General features: G+C 35.9%; 1 long non-coding RNA gene across 1 annotated transcript in view; it reads right to left on the bottom strand.

Moving 5' to 3' along the window:
* Window positions 1–18,644, bottom strand: part of LOC123379146 — a 326,735-nt gene that overhangs the window by 307,137 nt on the left and 954 nt on the right. Inside the window, exon 2 of the long non-coding RNA XR_006583198.1 lies at window positions 16,392–16,592. This is a non-coding gene — a long non-coding RNA (uncharacterized LOC123379146). The remainder of the gene's footprint in view (window positions 1–16,391; window positions 16,593–18,644) is intronic.

Raw genomic sequence — 18,644 nt, 5'->3', positions numbered from 1 at the left:
GGCAACCAATATTTCTCTCTTATCATACGATTTTGACTATTAGGTACCTCTCATAAGTAGAATCATGTAGTAGTTGTCTTTCTGTGACTGACTGGGTTATATCATTTAGCATAATGTCCAAGGTTTATTCATATTGTCACATACTGCAGAATTCCCTTTTTTAAACTAATATTCCACTGTATGTATAGAACACATTTTCTTGATCCATTCATGCATCTGTGGACATTTAGGTAGCTACACCTTGATTATCATAAATAGTGTTTCTATGAACATGGGTGTGCTAACATTTCCTTGAGATCGTGATTTTTTTTGGATAAATACTCAAAGTGGAATTGCTGGTTCATATAGTATTTCTAATTTTACTTAAAGGAACTTTCATATTGTTTTCCATAGAAACTTCCCCAATTTGCATTCCCACTAACAGTGTAAAGGTTCTTGTTTCTCTACAGCCTCACCAATACTTGTTTTGGGTTTGTTTGTTTGTTTGTTTGTTTGTTTGTTTGTTTTGATAACAGTCATCCTAATGTGTATGAGGTGATGCCTTGTGGTTTGGATTTACATTTTCCTGATGACTTGCTAGCCATTTGTACTTCTTCTTTGGAGAAATGCCTACTCAACTTTTTAGCACATTTTTAAATCAGGTTATTGGGGAGGGTGTTGATATTGAGTTGTAGGAATCCTTACATATTTTAGAAACTAACTACTTATCTGATATATGGTTTGCAAATATTTTCTCCTATTCTGTAAATTGCCTTTTCACTCCAGTGATTGTTTTCTTTACTGTGCAGAAGCTTTTTAGTTTTTTGCAATCCAACTTGTCTATCTTGCCTTTGCTGTCTGTGTTTTTGGTGTAATATCAAAAAAAAAAAATCATTGCCAAGACCAATGTCATGAAGCTTCCCCCTATATATATTCTTCTAGGAATTTTACAGTTTCAGGTCCTACTTTTAAGTCTTTAATTCATTTTGAGTTGATTTTTGTGTATGGGGTAAGATAAAGGTCCCATTTCATTCTTTTACATGTGAATATGCAGTTTCCCCAATACCATTTGTGGGAGAGACTATCCTTTTATCATTGGGTATTCTTGACACCTTTGTTGCAAATTAGTTGATGATACATGCATGGATTCATTTCTAAATTCTCTGCTCTGCTCCATTGGTCTACATGTCTTTCTTTATGCCTGTACTATACCGTTTTGATTAGTATAACTCTGTGTTGTATTATGAAATCAAGAAGTATAATGCCTATAGCTTTGTTCTTCTTTCTCAAGTTTGATTTGGTTATTCAGAGTCCTGCATGATTCCATAAGAACTTTCAATTTTTTTTTTTTTATGTATCTGTAAAAAAATACCATTCGGATTTTGATAAGGATTGGAATGAATTTGCAGATCACTTTGTGTAGTACGGACATTTTAGCAATATTAAGTTTTCTACTCCATGAACATTGGATGCTTTTCCATATGTTTGTGACTATTTTAATTTCATTCACCAAATTTTTTTAGTTCTCAGCATACAAGTCTTTCACACCTCCCTGATTAAGTTTATTCCTGTGTACTTTACTCTCTTTTTTGCTATTATAAAGGGATTGTTTTCCTAATTTCCATTTCAAATAGTCTGTTGTTAGTGTATAGAAATGCAAGTGATTCCTGGGGCACCTGGGTGGCTCGGTCTGACTTCTGCTCAGGTCATGATCTCACAGCTTGTGAGTTTGCATCCGGATCCATAGGGCTTTGTGCTGACAGCTCAGAGCCTGGAGCCTGCTTCAGATTCTGTGTCTCCTCCTCTCCGCCCCTCCCCTATTTGAGTTCTGTCTCTCTCTCTCTCAAAAATAAATAAACATTAAAAAAAAAAAAAGAAATGCAGGAATAAATCCCATTTGATCATGGCATGTAATCATTGTAATTTTACTGCTGAATTCATTTTCTTTATGATTTTGTATCTACTCATTAGGGACATTGGCCTATAGTTTTCTGGTGATTTTGGTGTTAGGGTAATATTGATCTCTTAAAATAAATTAGAAGTATTCCTTCTTTAATTTTTTATAAGAGTTTGAGAGGGCCTGTTGTTTTTTCTTCTTTAACTGTTTGGTAGAATTCACCAGTGAAGCCTACAGGTCCTGGGCTTTTCTTTGTTGGAAGATTTTTGACTACTGATTCAAATCCATTCTTGTTATTGATCTGTTCAGATTTTCTGTTTCTTCATGATTCAGCCTTGGTAGGTTATATGTTTCTAGGAACGCATCCATTTTTTTCTAAGAATGCATCCATTTCTTGTAGATTATCCAATCTGTTGGCATCTAATTGTTCATAAAAATCTCTTAAGATTCTTTTCATTTCTGTAGCAACAGTTATAATGCCTGCTCTTCATGTATGATTTTACTTATTTGAGTTTTCTCTCTTCTTTCTTAGACTAGCCAAAGCTTTGTCAATTTTGTCTATCTTTTCAAAAAACTCCCATTTTCAATAACTTTTTCTATTTCTACTTTCTAGTCTCTATTTATTTCTACTTGAATCTTTATTATTTCCTTCCTTCTTCTAAGTTTGGGATTAGTTTGTTCTTCTTATTCTACTTCTTCAGATGTAAGGTTAAGGTGTTTATCTGAGATCTTTCTTCTTGTTTAATGTATGTAGTCATATCACTAATAGTTTCCCTTAGTACTGTTTTTGGTGCATCTCATAGGCTTTAGTATGTTGTACTGTCATCTATAGATTAGGGAATGGTCAACTATGTCAAATGCTGCTAAGCAATTGAGTAAGAGGATAATAAAGTGATTGCTGGGTTTGATAAGTAACGCCATAAGAAATAATATACTTGACTTTTCTTTGTTGTCTTTATTAATTCAGTCCATTATTTCAAGCTACAAATATTATTGTAAAATATGGCAAAAATATTAACATTATAGTATTTGCCAGCTTTCTAAATTTTATTTTCTTATTTTTCACTGACACGTCTATGAAAAAAACTTAATAAAGGGTGGGAAGAAAAATTGAGGACATATTTCAAAAATAGAACAAAAAGGTAAATAATAGAAGTACAAAAGAAAAATAACAAAATTAGAAAAACACGAGAAGTCAAACATTTGAACATTAGGTATTCATTGAAAACAAAGGGAAATGGATAGAAGAAAGTTACCAAAGACAGAATTCAAGAAAATTTTACCATGTTAAAGGACTTGAGTTTCCAGACTGAAAGAGCCCAGTGAGTACTAAGTATAATGAATAAAATAAAGCCACACTACAAACACCATCACTGTGAAATTTTAGAGCACAGTTGCGAAAAAAAAAATCCAATAAGGGCCCAGAAAGGAGGAAGAAATTGCATACAAAGTTCTGAAAAGCACAATGAGTAAGATCTTTTCAATTCCAACACTGAAATAAAAGAACATTGGAAGTAGATGCCTGGGAGGCTCAATCAGTTAAGTAGTTAAGCATGTGACTCTTGCTTTTGGCTCAGGTCATGATCTCACAGTTCGTGAATTCGAGCCTGGCATCCACCCTTGCATCCAGGCCATCGGGCTGAGCACTGAGGGTGCTGAGCCTGCTTGGGATTCTCTCTCCTCTCTCTCTGCCCCTCCTCTGCTCGCGTGTACATGCACGCGTGTGTATGTGCGCTCCCTCCCTCTCTCTCTCTCTCTCTCTCAAAATAAATTAATTTTAAAAAAGAACAATGGAAGTATGTCTTCAAAATTTTGAGGGGGAAATTATTTGCATTCTCGAACTCCATAAGCAGTAAACATGACAATATGTGAAGATAGAATAAGGACATTTCCAAAGGTAGAAAAACATGAAAAGTTTTCATTGCTATTCAAGCCTTCTCAAAAAGCTACTGGAGAACTTGTTCCTCTGATACAAGAGAGTAAACTAATAAAGAGGAGATACAGATTTCAGGAAGCAAAGATATACTATAGGAAAGAGGAGGCATGTGAAGGAAAATCCCAGGATGACAGCTGTGCAACAGAGCTAGAGAGCAACTGGTCTATGATCAGAATAAGTGAAAGGTATCAGAGAGATTCCTTCAAGAAGCTGAATCTGATAGAAACCTGAAAGTTTAGTGATGGTATTTCCACAATTAGGGAAGAGTTTTGTTGAGGATAGGGATAAAATCATAGAACACTAAATGAACAAAAACAATAAAACCAGACTCATCAACTTCAGGGAGAACAAAATGTCATCTAGGAAAAGAAAACTGATCATGGTACACTACTTAGCTCATCCACAATTAACAATTACATAGTCACAAAAATATAAGCCTTGACTACACACCTAATCAAACAGCCATTGTGGGAGGTAGGTGGGACCAGAAGTGGACTGAGAATAGTCAAGGCAGGTGGTGGACAAGCATTAAATCAACATCCTCCAGAGTAGTAAGTCAAACATAGTGCTAAAAATATTTTTCATTTAAATGATTTTCATTGACTTTGTAAATGCTAGCAGTCTGTATTCCTATACTTATAGTACTATGTTGAACATATAAGAGATGCTGCTAAAGAAAACAATTTATGGAAATCACTTACCTGAGTGTTTATTTACAGAGGGACTGTGTGTTGATAATCAGGCAATATGAAAATGTTTGAGCTTAATTTTATGTAAAAACTTCCTCAGAAGTAGTCCTGGAGTGAAGAAATTATCTTCAAAGTATATGTTAAGTTTTGAACTACTTTCTGCAATTCAGCTCACGACATTCTCCTCACAGAAGAACTATTCTCAATTTAACCCAAGAAAACATAATCTTTAAACACAAATAAAACTTCATATCATCTGTCCATGTTTTCTGGTGGATGGTCAAGTAAAATAAAGAGCAACAGTATGAAAGCTACTGAAAATCCCATTGTTCTTCCTGTTTATGAGTATTTGTTTTTCTTAAACATACTAACATCTTTATCTTTCCCTATGTGCAAACCTAGAATCTTACATTAATCATCAGGACCAGCTCATGTTAAGACTGTAGGAGCACAGCCCACACATTGAAATTCTGGGTGCAATGGCTAGCTGAGTCATTCGCGTTTCTCTATCATCAAATACTTCAGAAATCTTTAGCTGTTATTTCTCACTGCCCCTGTAGCTTTCTCATTTTTTTTTTCCCTAGCAAGTGAAAAGTCTCCAGAAATTTGAAGGAAAGAGAAGGCATTAGCCTAATCAAAAGAAGACCGATCACCTTCTTGACATTCTGTAAAAACAGCAATAGCACCTTAAGGAGCTAAAAAGCTTTCCTTATTCATTCATTTTTTAAATAAACCTGTAGGGACACCTGGGTGGCTCAGTCAGTTAAGTATCTGACTTCGGCTCAGGTCATGATCTCACAGCTCCTGAGTTCAAGCCCTGCATTTGGTTCTGTGCTAACAGCTCAGAGCCTGGAGCCTGCTTTGGATTCTGTCTCCCTCTCTCCTCTTCTCCCCGACTCACCCTCTGTCTCTGTCTCTCAAAAATGAATAAATGTTAAAAAAAAATTTTAAATAAACCTGTAATTGGACCATTCGGTTTTAATGGCTCCTTTAATTTAGAAAAGCAGATTCATTACAATTAGTATTTATAAATTCATGTGAAAGAGAAATTTATTAAGAATCATGGTTAAAATTTGCAATTAGCCAACATAAGAAAATGTTTCTATTAATCCCGAGATGATTTTGCACAACATTTAAAAAATTATTTAACACTACGATATTGTAACTGGGGATTTGGACCATTTTTTTTAAGATAGCTAAAACTGCCACAAAACAAAAAACTCTCCCCAATGTATTATTCCTCCTAATATTGGAAAACCATAGAAAACTCTGAGGAAGCAAAGAATTTACATATTATTTCCTGGAAAAATATCTCTAAGTGCACAATGACAGAGAGTAATTTTATTTGATAATTCAAGGCACTTTAAAAGACTAATAAAAAGAAAATGTTAAAATTATAATCCTTTATAGAGTCTGAAGCTATGTACATATATTCATGTGTGTACATTTATATCATTTCTGAATGATATTATTATGCTCATAAAAATGCTAGCCTCTTTTTTAAGGGAGATTTAGATACTAAATTTTGCACTGAATCTTTAGGGATTTATGCCAAAGCTAAAGCAATATACCAAAGCAAAATTCAGGGAAGAGCAGTTTTTAAACAAAATGAATTGAAAGGCAATAAAGTGTTTATCCAGTAGAAAGTTAAGCATATAATCTAATTTGAAGTCAGAAGATTAAAGCTGCCTTTCACTTACCTATACCAGTACACAAACTATTAAGGTAGTTGGCATATTAGTTTTACTTTGGCCCTCCCTGCCAATTGTCTGCCAGAGAGAAAGGTAAGACCTCTTTGGACTTCCATTACTCCACCTGAAATAAAGAAAGCAGTACTCTAAAATTCTAAGATCTTGCAGAGATTGTCGAAGAAAACGACTCTACATTTCATGATATTTTTCCAATATAGTCGATGCATAGTTCAAATAACTTTCTAATTCAAAGAAGCTCGGTGATTCTTTTATTTACATTGCTTGGGTGAACTACTGGATTACATACACATAAGCAGACCTCATCATTAATTTACTGGCTATTCTCTTCTATCATAAACTCTTTAGGGTTCATTTGGTCTTTAATAGCAATACATCAAGATATAAGAATGACCTTCAATCTCCATCAGTATGTCCAGGCACTTTTGCTTCAAGCCAAAATGTTGTAAAAAGGATGGATTCAGCACCATTGCCACCCCCTGTGTTATAAATAACTGGAAAATCATACAAAATACAGGAAATACTGGCTTGGAGACATTAGATTAGAGGCATTATAAGATTCTGACCTCTGAGAGAAAAAAAAAAACAGGCAATGACACCTCAACATTCACCAGCTTACTTCCTGGAGGCAGTTTCAAGGCAGTAACACAGAGTTAAGCAGTTTCACTGAGCTAAAGGAGCACAAATCAGACTTCATGTAAACCAGAAAGGTAGAACTTGTGGAACATAGTACTACAGAGGAGAAAACTGCATAAAAAAAAGAACTCCAGAGGGGTGCCTGGGTGGCTCAGTCGGTTAAGCATCTGACTTTGGCTCAGGTCACGATCTCATGGTTCATGAGTTTCAGTCTCGCGTCGCTCTATGCTGACAGCTCAGAGCCTGAAGCCTGCTTCAGATTCTCTGTCTCCCTCTCTCTCTGCTTCTCTCTCTCTCTCTCTCTCTCTCTTTCTCTCTCTCTCTCAAGTATAAATAAACATTAAAAAAAAAAAGAACTCTGGAAATCTGTAGTGGGGCCCACTTGAGACTTTTGTTACTTATCTGTGCATTCATACAAGAAATGGCCTACAGCTGGGAAGAGAACCACAAGAAAGTAGTCAGAAAAACCCTGTGGCTCACATGAGGCTAGGAATAATTTGTTTTCCCATAAGCCAGAATAAGAAAACAAAAAAAAGCATCAAGTAGAATCCTCAGAAGGATACTGCATGTCAAGACACAACATAATCAAATTGCTGAAAACTAAGGATAAAAAGAAAATCTTAAAATCATTCAGAAAAATAAGATACATTGCAACTTACATACACAGCAATAAGGAGAAAAATGACCACAGACTCTTCATCAGAAACTATGCAAGCAAATGTATTGAAAGAAAAAGAAATAAAATAAAACGGTCTACCCATAGCTCTTTACAAAGGGAAAATATCTCTTAAGAATGATGATAAATATGCATTTCCAGATGAATAAAACTAAGAGAATTCATCACCAACAAAACTACATTCCAACAATGTTAAAGGAAGTTTCTTAGGCAGAACAAAAATAACACCAGATAGAAAGTTAAACTTTTACAGAGGATGGAAGAAAGCCAGAAATAATATATATGTGGAGGAATATAAGACAGCTTTCTCATTTCTTAAACTGCCTTCAAAATATAATTGACTGTTTAACAAAAAAATGGGAACACTGTAGCTTGCAATTTATAGTATGTGTGGAAGAAAATATATGACAATAATAGCACAAAGGGTAAAGAGATGAAAGTATACTGTTGTAAAGTTCTTATACTACAGGTAAAAAGGTACAATATTATTTGAAGTAAGAGTATAAGTTGAAGTTACATATTGTCAAACCAAGAGAAAATAGTAAAAAGTAAAACAAGGAGATAAAATGCAACAATGGAAATAAAAAGTAATTATAAAAAAAAGTCAATCTCCATGAAAGGAAGAGGAACAAGAAAAAGAAACATAAATGAGTGAGGTAAATAGAAAACAAACAACGAGACAGGTAAATTTAAATCCAACCACATGAATAAGGACATTAAATATAAATAGTCTAAACATTTTAATTAAAAGGCAAAGATTGCTATATTGAACCAAATTTTATAAATGACAAGAAACAGTCTTGAAATATGAAGACACAGTAGCTTAAAAGTAAAAGGATGGAAAAATACATGCCCTACTAACACTAATCAAAAGAAAATTTGAGCGGCAATATTAATATTAGACAAATATACTCCAGAACAAGGAATATTGTCATGAATAAAGAAGAATGTTTCATAATGATAAAGGGATTAATTCATCAATAAGACATAATAATCCTAAATTTGTATGTACTTACTAAAACAACTTCAAGATGCAAAATGTAAAACTGACAGAACTTAAAGGAGACAAAGACAAACCTTATTTATATTTGGAGATTGACACTTATCTTTCAGTAATTAATAGAATATGTAGTCAGAAAGTCTGAAAGACATAGAAAATTTGAACAAGGCTTTCAACTAACTTCACCTAAAAGACACTTAAAAAATACTATACTCAATGGCAGAATACACAAACTCTATAAGCACACATTGAACATTTACCAAATTCAATCATATTCAGGTCAATAAAATGTATCAATAAATTTAGCAGAACTGAAATCTTATAAAGTATGTTTCATGTCTACAAAAGAGTTAAAATAAAAACAGGAGATATTTATGAGCTGGAGATATTTGGAAAGTATTCAAATTATTCAAAATATTCAAATTATTCAAATCCCAAATTATTCAAAAATTAAACAATACACTTCTAAATAACTCATGGATAAAAAAGAAATGACAAGGAAAAATAGAAAATATTTTTAATTGAATAAAGATAAAAATACAACATATCAAGATTTATGGGATTTAACTAAAGCAGAGGTTAGAGAGAAAACTATAGCAAATGCCTATATTAGAAAAAAAGATTTCAACTCAATTAGTGAGCTTCTACCTTAAGAAATTAGAAAAAGAATGAAAAATTAAGCCAAAAGCAAGCAAGGAAAAGAAAATAATAAAGAGCAGATATCAAAACATAAAAACAGTACAAAAACAATGAAGCCAAAAACTACTAGGAGAAAAAGCAATGAAATTGATAAATGTCTAGTCAAATGGATCCAGAGAAAAAGCGGAGACACAAATTACTAATATTTTGAATGAAAAAGGGACATTACAAATCCTAAAACATTAAAAGAAAGATGCTTGCCCCTGAAGAGTTTATAATCTAGTTGGTAGGACAGGCTGTGTGCACAGAAAACAATGAACAATCTTATATCAATAATAATAATAAATAACAACAATCCATTACCTATTGTATGCCAGGAAAAGTTCTAAGTACTTTATATATATTAAATCATTTAATCATCACAACCTTAATAGGTAGACACCATTATTAACCCCATTCTACAGATGTGTACCTTAGGCACTTGCCCAATGTAGATATAACAGTAGATATAAGATAATTTAGTAATTCAGGAGCACCTGAGTGACTCAGTTAAGTGTCTGGCTCAGGTCATGGTCTCACAGGTTTGTGGGACTGAGCCCTGCATTGGGTTCTGTGCTGACAGTAGAGAGCCTGCTTGGGATTCTCTCATGTCCTCTCTCTCTGCCCCTCCCCTGTTCACATGGGATCTCTCTCAAAATAAAAAAACCAACATTTTTTAAAAAGATAACTTAGTAATTCAGATTCAGGAGGAGAAATAAGGACAAGGAGGAGAAAAGAGGATTGCACAGGTCTTAGGAATTTGTCATGGAAGAGATAAGGCTTAGGCTAGCTCTTATAAGATCTACCTTGATATCTACCAAGTTTTTTATACTAGGTGTCACAATCCAATATTATCAGAGATCTCGTACTTCAACAGAGTAATTTAAATCAATGTTAAAGCTATTTTAACAAATATTTATTGAACACTTACTATGATTTAGGCTCTGGGATCACAGACATGGACAAAAGATGGGAGATCTATTAAATGTATATATATATATACATATATATATACATATATATATATATATACACACACATATACATATATATGTGATGTTGTTTTTGGAGGGCAATGGGAGAGAGGAGATAGATCTGAGAAGACGGTATCTTAGCGGTGACCTTGGCCACAAGGGTGAACTGGCAAAGGCCATATCTGTTGTCTCAGGCCAAAGACTGCCAACTGCCGTGGCCCCTTAGGAACCCGTTGCTTGTATCCTTACAAATGACAGCTCATAAAACTATGAGAATGTAACAAATCACTTTAAGAAGGAGTTCCCAAAAGTCTTCAGAAAGAAAATTCTGCAAGTCTCTTCTTGCTCTAGACAGCCATTAGGATCCCAACCGATTCCACAGAAGCTAAAACCCACAGAGAGGTGGTTTGTGTTCTTGTTCAATCTTCAGTTATAAGAGTAATTCTCTATTTTTATATTGAAACATAATTACTTGATAGCTCAGGGTCTACATTTCATTCAACTTTTTACACCACATATATATATACACATGCACCATAATGATAGAAGTCATTGAGGTACAGCCCTCATTCTCAAAAAGCTCATAACCTAGTTAGTTGCATGTATATGTGTGTTTGCATGTATGTAAACAAATTAGAAAGCAACTGAGACTAGATTATAATTATGAGCTAACCTGAGTAATACTATATGAGTTCAGGAAAACAGAAGATTAGTTGAATTATTCAGACGTGGCTTCATGAAGGAGATGCTTTGGAGCTGAATACTGAAAAACTAGTCATCTACATATGTGTGTGTATGTGTGTGTATATACACATATATGTGTGTACATATATACACACATACATACATACACACAGAGAAAAGAGTAATATATGTATATATGTATATAACTATATCTGTATATACAGAGAGAGGTGGGGGGAGAGGGAGAAAGTGACAATACCAGCTGTTGACAAGGAAAACTCAGGTGGAAATAAGCAGTCTACTTAGCTGTAGGCAGATAATGTCAGAAGATAGCTGAAAATAAAGCTGAAAGTGAAAAGGGGGCAGAATCGAGTAGGACATAAAAATTACTTGAATTCCAGATTTTTGTTGAGAAAATAGGTTTGGTAAATTTCATCCCCAAATTCTAACTAAATTATTCCGTTTTACTCAGGCAGGAGAAAGAACATAAATACAGGAGAGAGTGCAGAGAATTCCCAAAACAATACAGAAAAATGTTTCGGTGATCATTTGATATCCATATAATTCCCTGGGAACTCAGAAATATCAATAAAACTTAAAATAGAGAAAAAAATATACCTAATCCAAGATTTTGTTGATTTTAAAAGGACAAAAGCTTCTTTAAGCAATTAATTAACATGCATCAGTGAAACATCATCAAACCATATAAAATAGGAAGTTTTACACCAGAGAGTAATATAAGCATCGATACCCTTGTGGGCTGGTAAAGTGCCTGCTCTGCTCAAATGACAGGGCGTTGGGTCTTCAGTGTGTTCAAGGGATATCCCCACTGCAACTTGTCAGCAGACTGGCAAATATTCTTAGTGACAGGAACACAAAGCCCAGGAATACAGCCTTACCCTCATTCATGGCTCAAAGCGCCTCAGCCAGCTCTCCTGACTCCTTCTAACGGCCCCAAATACCAATTAAACAGCTTTACCACCTCTGTATCTAAATTTGGACATAGGTATCAAGTTTGAATGCCTGATGAGACTAATTAAGTACTTTGCAGAAGTGTGAAGTAATCAGTCCTAGGATGGAAGGAAAAAAAGAAGGAAATCCCCAGAAGTGGATCTGACATGGTTCCTGTCCCTATTGAAGTTTCGTAAGATCACAGCTGAAATAACATTCTACCATAAATTGAAAGGTTCTGCATTAACAGCAGGAAACAAAAACTCATCTCAAAACTCATCCCCCACTAATTCAGCATTTCCACCACAAATTCTAAAGTTGGCACATCGTCATATATCGCCACCTAGCGTCCATAGGCAGGTGTATGTTAACCTTAGCTGAACCCAAAGGTGACATTTTTCTGCAGTCACCTTCCAAGGGCTTCCTGTTAGACTTGGCTATTCACCGCAACAGGATTCCTAGTGTGATTCCTCATTCTACTTCAGGGCATACCCATGAAAGTGTAATAATGAATTTATTTTGTTGTAGTGAAGCTCCCATTTTGTGGATTACCCTCAAGTACTTTGAAACTGCAAACTGTTCCCAGGAGAACTCTTTCTTGACACCTAGCATACATCAGTCTCTCCACCTTTCCTTCTCATTATTCTCTATTATTGGTGTGTGGATTCTGTCTCTAGAGTGCATACATTTTGAGACCATAATTTTCTGCATGAGACACAACTGGGAAGAGAGGGTTGCATCAGAAATGCATCCAAATTGTTCATAATACAAACATTTGACTGGCTTTAGAATTGTTTCATTTTGTGGATTCACCCTTTCCCTCCTTCTTCATCTGTAACAATGCAATGGAAAGGAGAAAAATATGTTAATGAATCATCAAAAATCAACAGAATAACAGAATATAACAAAAATTAAAATAAATCCAAGGAGGGGCGCCTGGGTGGCGCAGTCGGTTAAGCGGCCGACTTCAGCCAGGTCACGATCTCGCGGTCCGGGAGTTCGAGCCCCGCGTCGGGCTCTGGGCTGATGGCTCAGAGCCTGGAGCCTGTTTCCGATTCTGTGTCTCCCTCTCTCTCTGCCCCTACCCCGTTCATGCTCTGTCTCTCTCTGTCCCAAAAATAAAAAAAAAACGTTGAAAAAAAAATTTTTTTTTTAATAAAAAAAATAAATAAATAAATCCAAGGATTAATTACTTCAGAGACCCTACTTCCTTTCAAGGAATCTTTAGAGTAGAAGCCCAAGCAAGCCATTTCTAGACAGGAAGTATGACAATTTTTGAAGATGCAAGCTATTTGATGGCAGTAAATTCTTTCAAAACATTTTTAGACCTACATTACTGTCTCTGAGTCAGACTTTTTCTGACCAGGCAAAATAGAAGATGTGAGCAATTAGATGAGGTTTGGATGTAGATCTATGAACAAGGGACAACTTTCTTAGTTTGCCTTGGAGTTAGATATGCCAGATTGCCACGTAAAATATAGGGCATGCTTATACTAAAAAATTACTCATTGTTTATCTGAAACTCAAAGTCAACTGTGTGTCCTGCATTTTATCAGGCTATTCTACTTGGTATGGAACAAAAGAACTCGTTGGAGAAAATAACTAGGTTCCTAGCAGAACTGGAGTCATTTTTATGAAAATGGTGTTTTTGTGGTGTTCCAGAGACCAATATCATGCAAAGGCCCAAGACTGTAAGCATTCAAATAATACCCTGAATTTAATACTTAAAATTTATGAAACATTTCACATTTATTACATCATGTGGATTCTCCTAATGACAACCCTGTGAGTATTTTTATGCCTGTCTCAAGGCCCACAGACGTTAAGGAATTGTCATGGTGATCCTCATGAAGCTGTACAAAAAAGGCAGAACTTGAATCCAAATCTCCCAGTATAGTACAACATCTGAAAATAAAGAAAATGTTCATGTGGACACTACATAAGACTTTCATGTAGAAAGACCAGGAAAATGAAGATATTCTCAGAGTCACTGAGCTGTCTTACATACACTCTCAGACTATAGAGTCCAGTTTGGTTTTTTTTTTTAATTTTGTTTTACATTTATTTATTTTTGAGAGACAGAGCACAAGTGGGGGAGGGGCAGAGAGAGAAGGAGACAGAGAATCCAAAGCAGGCTCCAGGCTCTGAGCTGTCAGCACAGAGCACAGAGTCAGACGCAGGGCTCGAACTCACAAACCATGAGATCATGACCTGAGGCAAAGTCGGACCCTTAACTGACTGAGCCACCCAGGTGCCCCTAGTTTGATTTTGTTTTAACCATAAAACAATCACTTTATTTCCCCAAGTACGTGAGACATTATTCTTCTGATGTAAGTTTATTCACACATACCCAAAATTTCTAAATCTCCAACCACTACTCTTTGTAAGCTATTCATATGTCCTAGAGACGTTTAATAAAACCACAGTATAATCCAAATCTGTTTAACCCAGAGTCTGATCTTTACATTTGAAATTTAGATCTTTACATTTGAAATTTAGAAAATGCTCTTGTAATAATTCCTTTGGCTCTTAAGGATCAGGTTTGTTTTTAAATTGTAGAGTAGTGACAGCTGGTGTTCATAGTGCGTATTACACTTTTCCCCAGCACAGTTTTTTTTTTTATCTTTTACTTGTGGTCCTCCAGTTCTAGTTCTCATAAAAATTCCCTGCAGAGTTTCTTAAATGAAGCTTCCTAAACCTCATAGATTCTGATCATATATATCAGGAGTAATATACATTCTACAAGCCCCAGTGCTACCAACCCTTTCGTCCTGGTCAATCTCATGCAAGAGAACATTGTTGTAGATATGAATCACTACAGATCTTGTTAAAATATAGATTCTGGGGCAGTAGTACTGGGATGAAGCCAGAGATTCTGCCCTTCTAACAAGTTCCCAGGTAGTTTTATACCCCCAAATTGAAACCTAACCAATTCCACTTCTTTATGTAGCCAGATCACCAAAGCCTAGATCCTGAGTACAAAGTGTCCCTTAATGGATGAATTTCACTCAGTGGGTAAACAGATTTTGGTTAAATCTTCTCCTCGCCCTGTTCTCTGTTCTGCCCACATGCTTTGAGTCCTAAAAGCCATAGTCACCTCAAGGAGAAGTAGCTCAGAACAAAGCAGGACAACATCCTGATGGGAGGCCTGCCTAAACCCATGCCTGTTCTTATCTAGACCATTTATTTCCTGTTACCAAAGAGACAGGAAGGCCCAGGGCAGTATCACCCCGACAAGGACTGGGCACATATATGGAAAGCAGAGCTACAAATATAAAGTTCAGAGGAGTTCAATGATGATGATAATGATGATAAAGATGATGTCAGCTAACATTTATTGCACACTAAGTGCTGCGCACTATGCTAAATACGTATATTATCTCATATAGTCTTCTAAATATATCTACAAAGTAGATAATATCATGGTGTCTATTGTGATGACAGAGACAGACAGATGAGCACATAGGTAACTGGTATATCTCATATCACAATTAAAGTCCAGTGATTGTACGAATCACATTCATATTAAAAATCAAAATATTAAGTAGACGGCTTCTCTTCCATTTTGTCCTAGAGACACGTAACATTTATTCCCTATAACATTCATGCATTGCCACCTCGCAAGAGATGGCTAGAACATACAAGATGTTTCCAGGAAAAGCTTAAGTTTTCTAGAAATGGCTAAAATACATGCCTATCTTAATGTATCAAATATTGCATTACTGATGTGGGCAACTTAAAAAGATGTGTTCTCAACAGTTGAGTCCTGTGACTGAGTCAAATAATAAAAACAAAGTTTTCACATACTTTTACTTTTATCCATACCTTTTTTTTAATTTCTATTATCATTTTACATAGTGTTTTCTTGCAATCAGCTAATAGTTCCATGCAGCATTTCTTAAAATATCACAATATATTGTCTTCAAAACTTTTTATTTTTTATTTTTCAATGTTTGTTTACTTTTGAGAGAGAGAGAGAGAGACCATGAGCTGGGGAGGGGCAGAGAGAGAGAGAGACAGAGGATTCAAAGTGGCTCTGCGCTGGGAGGAGAGAGCCCAATGCAGGGCTCAAACTCACAAACTGTGAGATCATGACCTGAGCCAAAGTCGGACGCTTAACTCACTGAGCCACCCAGGCGCCCCTGTTGTCTTCAAACTTGTAATGTGCTTTAGATATGCTTGGTTGAGCAGAAAGTAGTTCATCTTGTGTTTTGGTTTTATAATCCTACTGTCTTTACAGAAAGAACTAGCTACAATACCACGGTCTTTCCAGGTCAAGCACTTAGTGATTACTATGTATTTCTTAGTTTGCATAAGTATGCATCTTTGTTATTAAGAATTAGTGTTTTCTAGAATAAAAAGCCATATATTTATCAAAAAACATCAATGCAGGCAGCAGTAAGAGTGAGATGGATTACACATTGACCTCTGAATAATCTCATAATCTGGTGAATGGGTTAATTTTTACAGTTCTGTGAGGGTCCTCCTTTGTCTCCAAAGAATAAGAACAATCCAAGAGAGTGAAAAGGAGAAGACAAATAGATAAAAGAAAACTGAAATAAGTTGAAAGACAGTTACTCACCTCTTTTCTTCTGACTTTTATTGCTGTGGAAGGCACAGAGATTTCAAAGCCACTCAAGTCCATGTTTTAATCTCGCATTTGCCACTACATGTAGTTATAACATCAGGCAGTTTGCTTAGCCTAAATCTGTTTCTTCACTTCTGCCGTGTAGACACTATTACTCTCCCAGCCCAGTTTTTGGGTAGATAGAAGGTATGGAGCCTGGAAATAGAACAACAGAAAGCAGCTGTTGATAATGGTAGCTTGTTATTAACGATCACTACTTCTTCATCTGTTCAACTTTCAAAAAATATTTATTTTTTTTATTTTTTTTATTTTTTATTTATTTATTTTTGAGAGTGAGTGTGCATGCATGCGAGCAGGGGAGGGGCAGAGACAGGGAGAGAGAGAACCCCAAGCAGGCTCTGTGCCATCAGTCCTGAGCCCAGTGTGGGGCTTAAACCCAGGAACCATGAGATCATGACCCGAGCCAAAATCAAGAGTCAGACGCTCAACTGACTGAGCCACCCAGGTGCCCCAAGAAATGTATTTTAGAAGTAATCTCAGGGAACATTTGAGGGGCATAGGGAAGTGAGATGGGACAGGGAAGAAAGCCAAGGAAGGGACTGTGGTGAAGCAGGTTACTACTTTGGAAAACTAGAGTTTAACCCCACTGGAAAGCTCTGGGGGCCAGTGTAAAACACACTCCTTAGAAACCTCACATCTAAGGGGCAAGAGACCTGGGTTATCTGTCCACCAATTCCTACCAGATATTGGTTAGGGCTGCACCCATCAACAAATATTTATTGATCACCTCTCTGTGGCAGGAATACAGGAAAGTCCCAGGAATACAGTGAATAAACAGATAAAGTTTCTGTCCTCAAGAAGTTTCTGTTTTATTCTCTGAATACCCGGTTATCAAAATTCCAACTTCCCATACCCTACTCCACTGAAATTTCTCTGGCAAAGTCATTGTTGCTGGACCTACCAAATAAGATGGACCTCAATAAGACCTTTTCGTAGCATCTAATAACATTGAGCACTAATAGCAATGATTCTTGATGTCTAGAATACTCTCTCCTGATTTCCTTCTACCTTCTGACTGAAACTTGCCAGTCTCTGTTGCTAGTTTGTCTTCTGTTACCCTTTTAATTAATATTTCTTAGTATTCTGGCTTTGCCTTTTTCCTTTACACTCTACACTAGTAGTTCTTGAACTTTCAGAGTCATGAACTCCTTTATGAATCTGAAGAAGTTATGCACCCTCTCCACAGGGGGGAAAATGAATCTACATACAAATATACAAAAGTGTGCATGCATTTTCAGGAGTTTCACAGACCTTTCTCCCTTCCCATAAAGCCCATCATTGAACTTCATGTTAAGGAGTTTTTCATAGCTTTAACTATTCCCCATATGTCAATGAGCCTCAAATATCTGTCTCTCACATAAACCACTTTCCTGAGCAATAGGCTACTTTCATATGACTTATTGACAACTCCACATGAATGTCCCTTTAGGCACCCTAAAACTCAAGATATCCCAAACTAAAGTCTTCATCTCTCTCCAAAAACCTGTTCTCCTGGAGGACAATACCTATGGGAAAGAAAACACTACTTGTGAACCTAACATACCTAGATTTAAATCCAGCTCTGGAAGCTTCAGAAATATACTTAACCTTTCTGCTTTAATTTCTTCATATTTAACAGGAGAATAGTACCTCCATTTTTTGTATTTTTATGAGAATTAAAACAGATAATGGGAAAATCCCTATCCAAGTGCCACTACAAAGTATACATTCCACAGATATTAATATTACTGAATTCCCAATACAGCAAAAGCAACACCTTTCACCAAGTATCCTAAGTCAAAAATTCAGGAGTTATCATCATACACCCTTCCAACCTATCTTCCAAATGGCAGCCAGAGGATCTTCCCAAGACACAAATCTGATGATGCCATGACTCTGCTTCAGTCTTCCCAACTGCTTCTCGTGGTTCCCAGGATTACATCTATCTTAGTATTGTACTGAAGGCTGACTACGATCTAGCCCCTGTCTATGTCAAACTCATTCTCTTGATTACTTGTAGATCTCCCCAAAAGCGTGCAGTGTTTTTGATTCCATAACTCTCTTCACACTGCTCCCTTTGCCTGAAATGTCCTCACCCCTCCACATCTTTTCATGGTATTCAGGAAAACACCCATTCATGTTTCAGAATACAGTTCAAGCATCACCTCTGCTATGAAGTTACTCCTGACAGCCTCCTGCCATACTGTT

This window comes from Felis catus, chromosome C1 (assembly GCF_018350175.1).
Source record: "Felis catus isolate Fca126 chromosome C1, F.catus_Fca126_mat1.0, whole genome shotgun sequence".
Lineage (NCBI taxonomy): Eukaryota > Metazoa > Chordata > Mammalia > Carnivora > Felidae > Felis > Felis catus.
The sequence above is the reverse complement of the archived record's forward strand: the minus strand, read 5'-3'. Positions and strand labels throughout refer to the sequence as shown.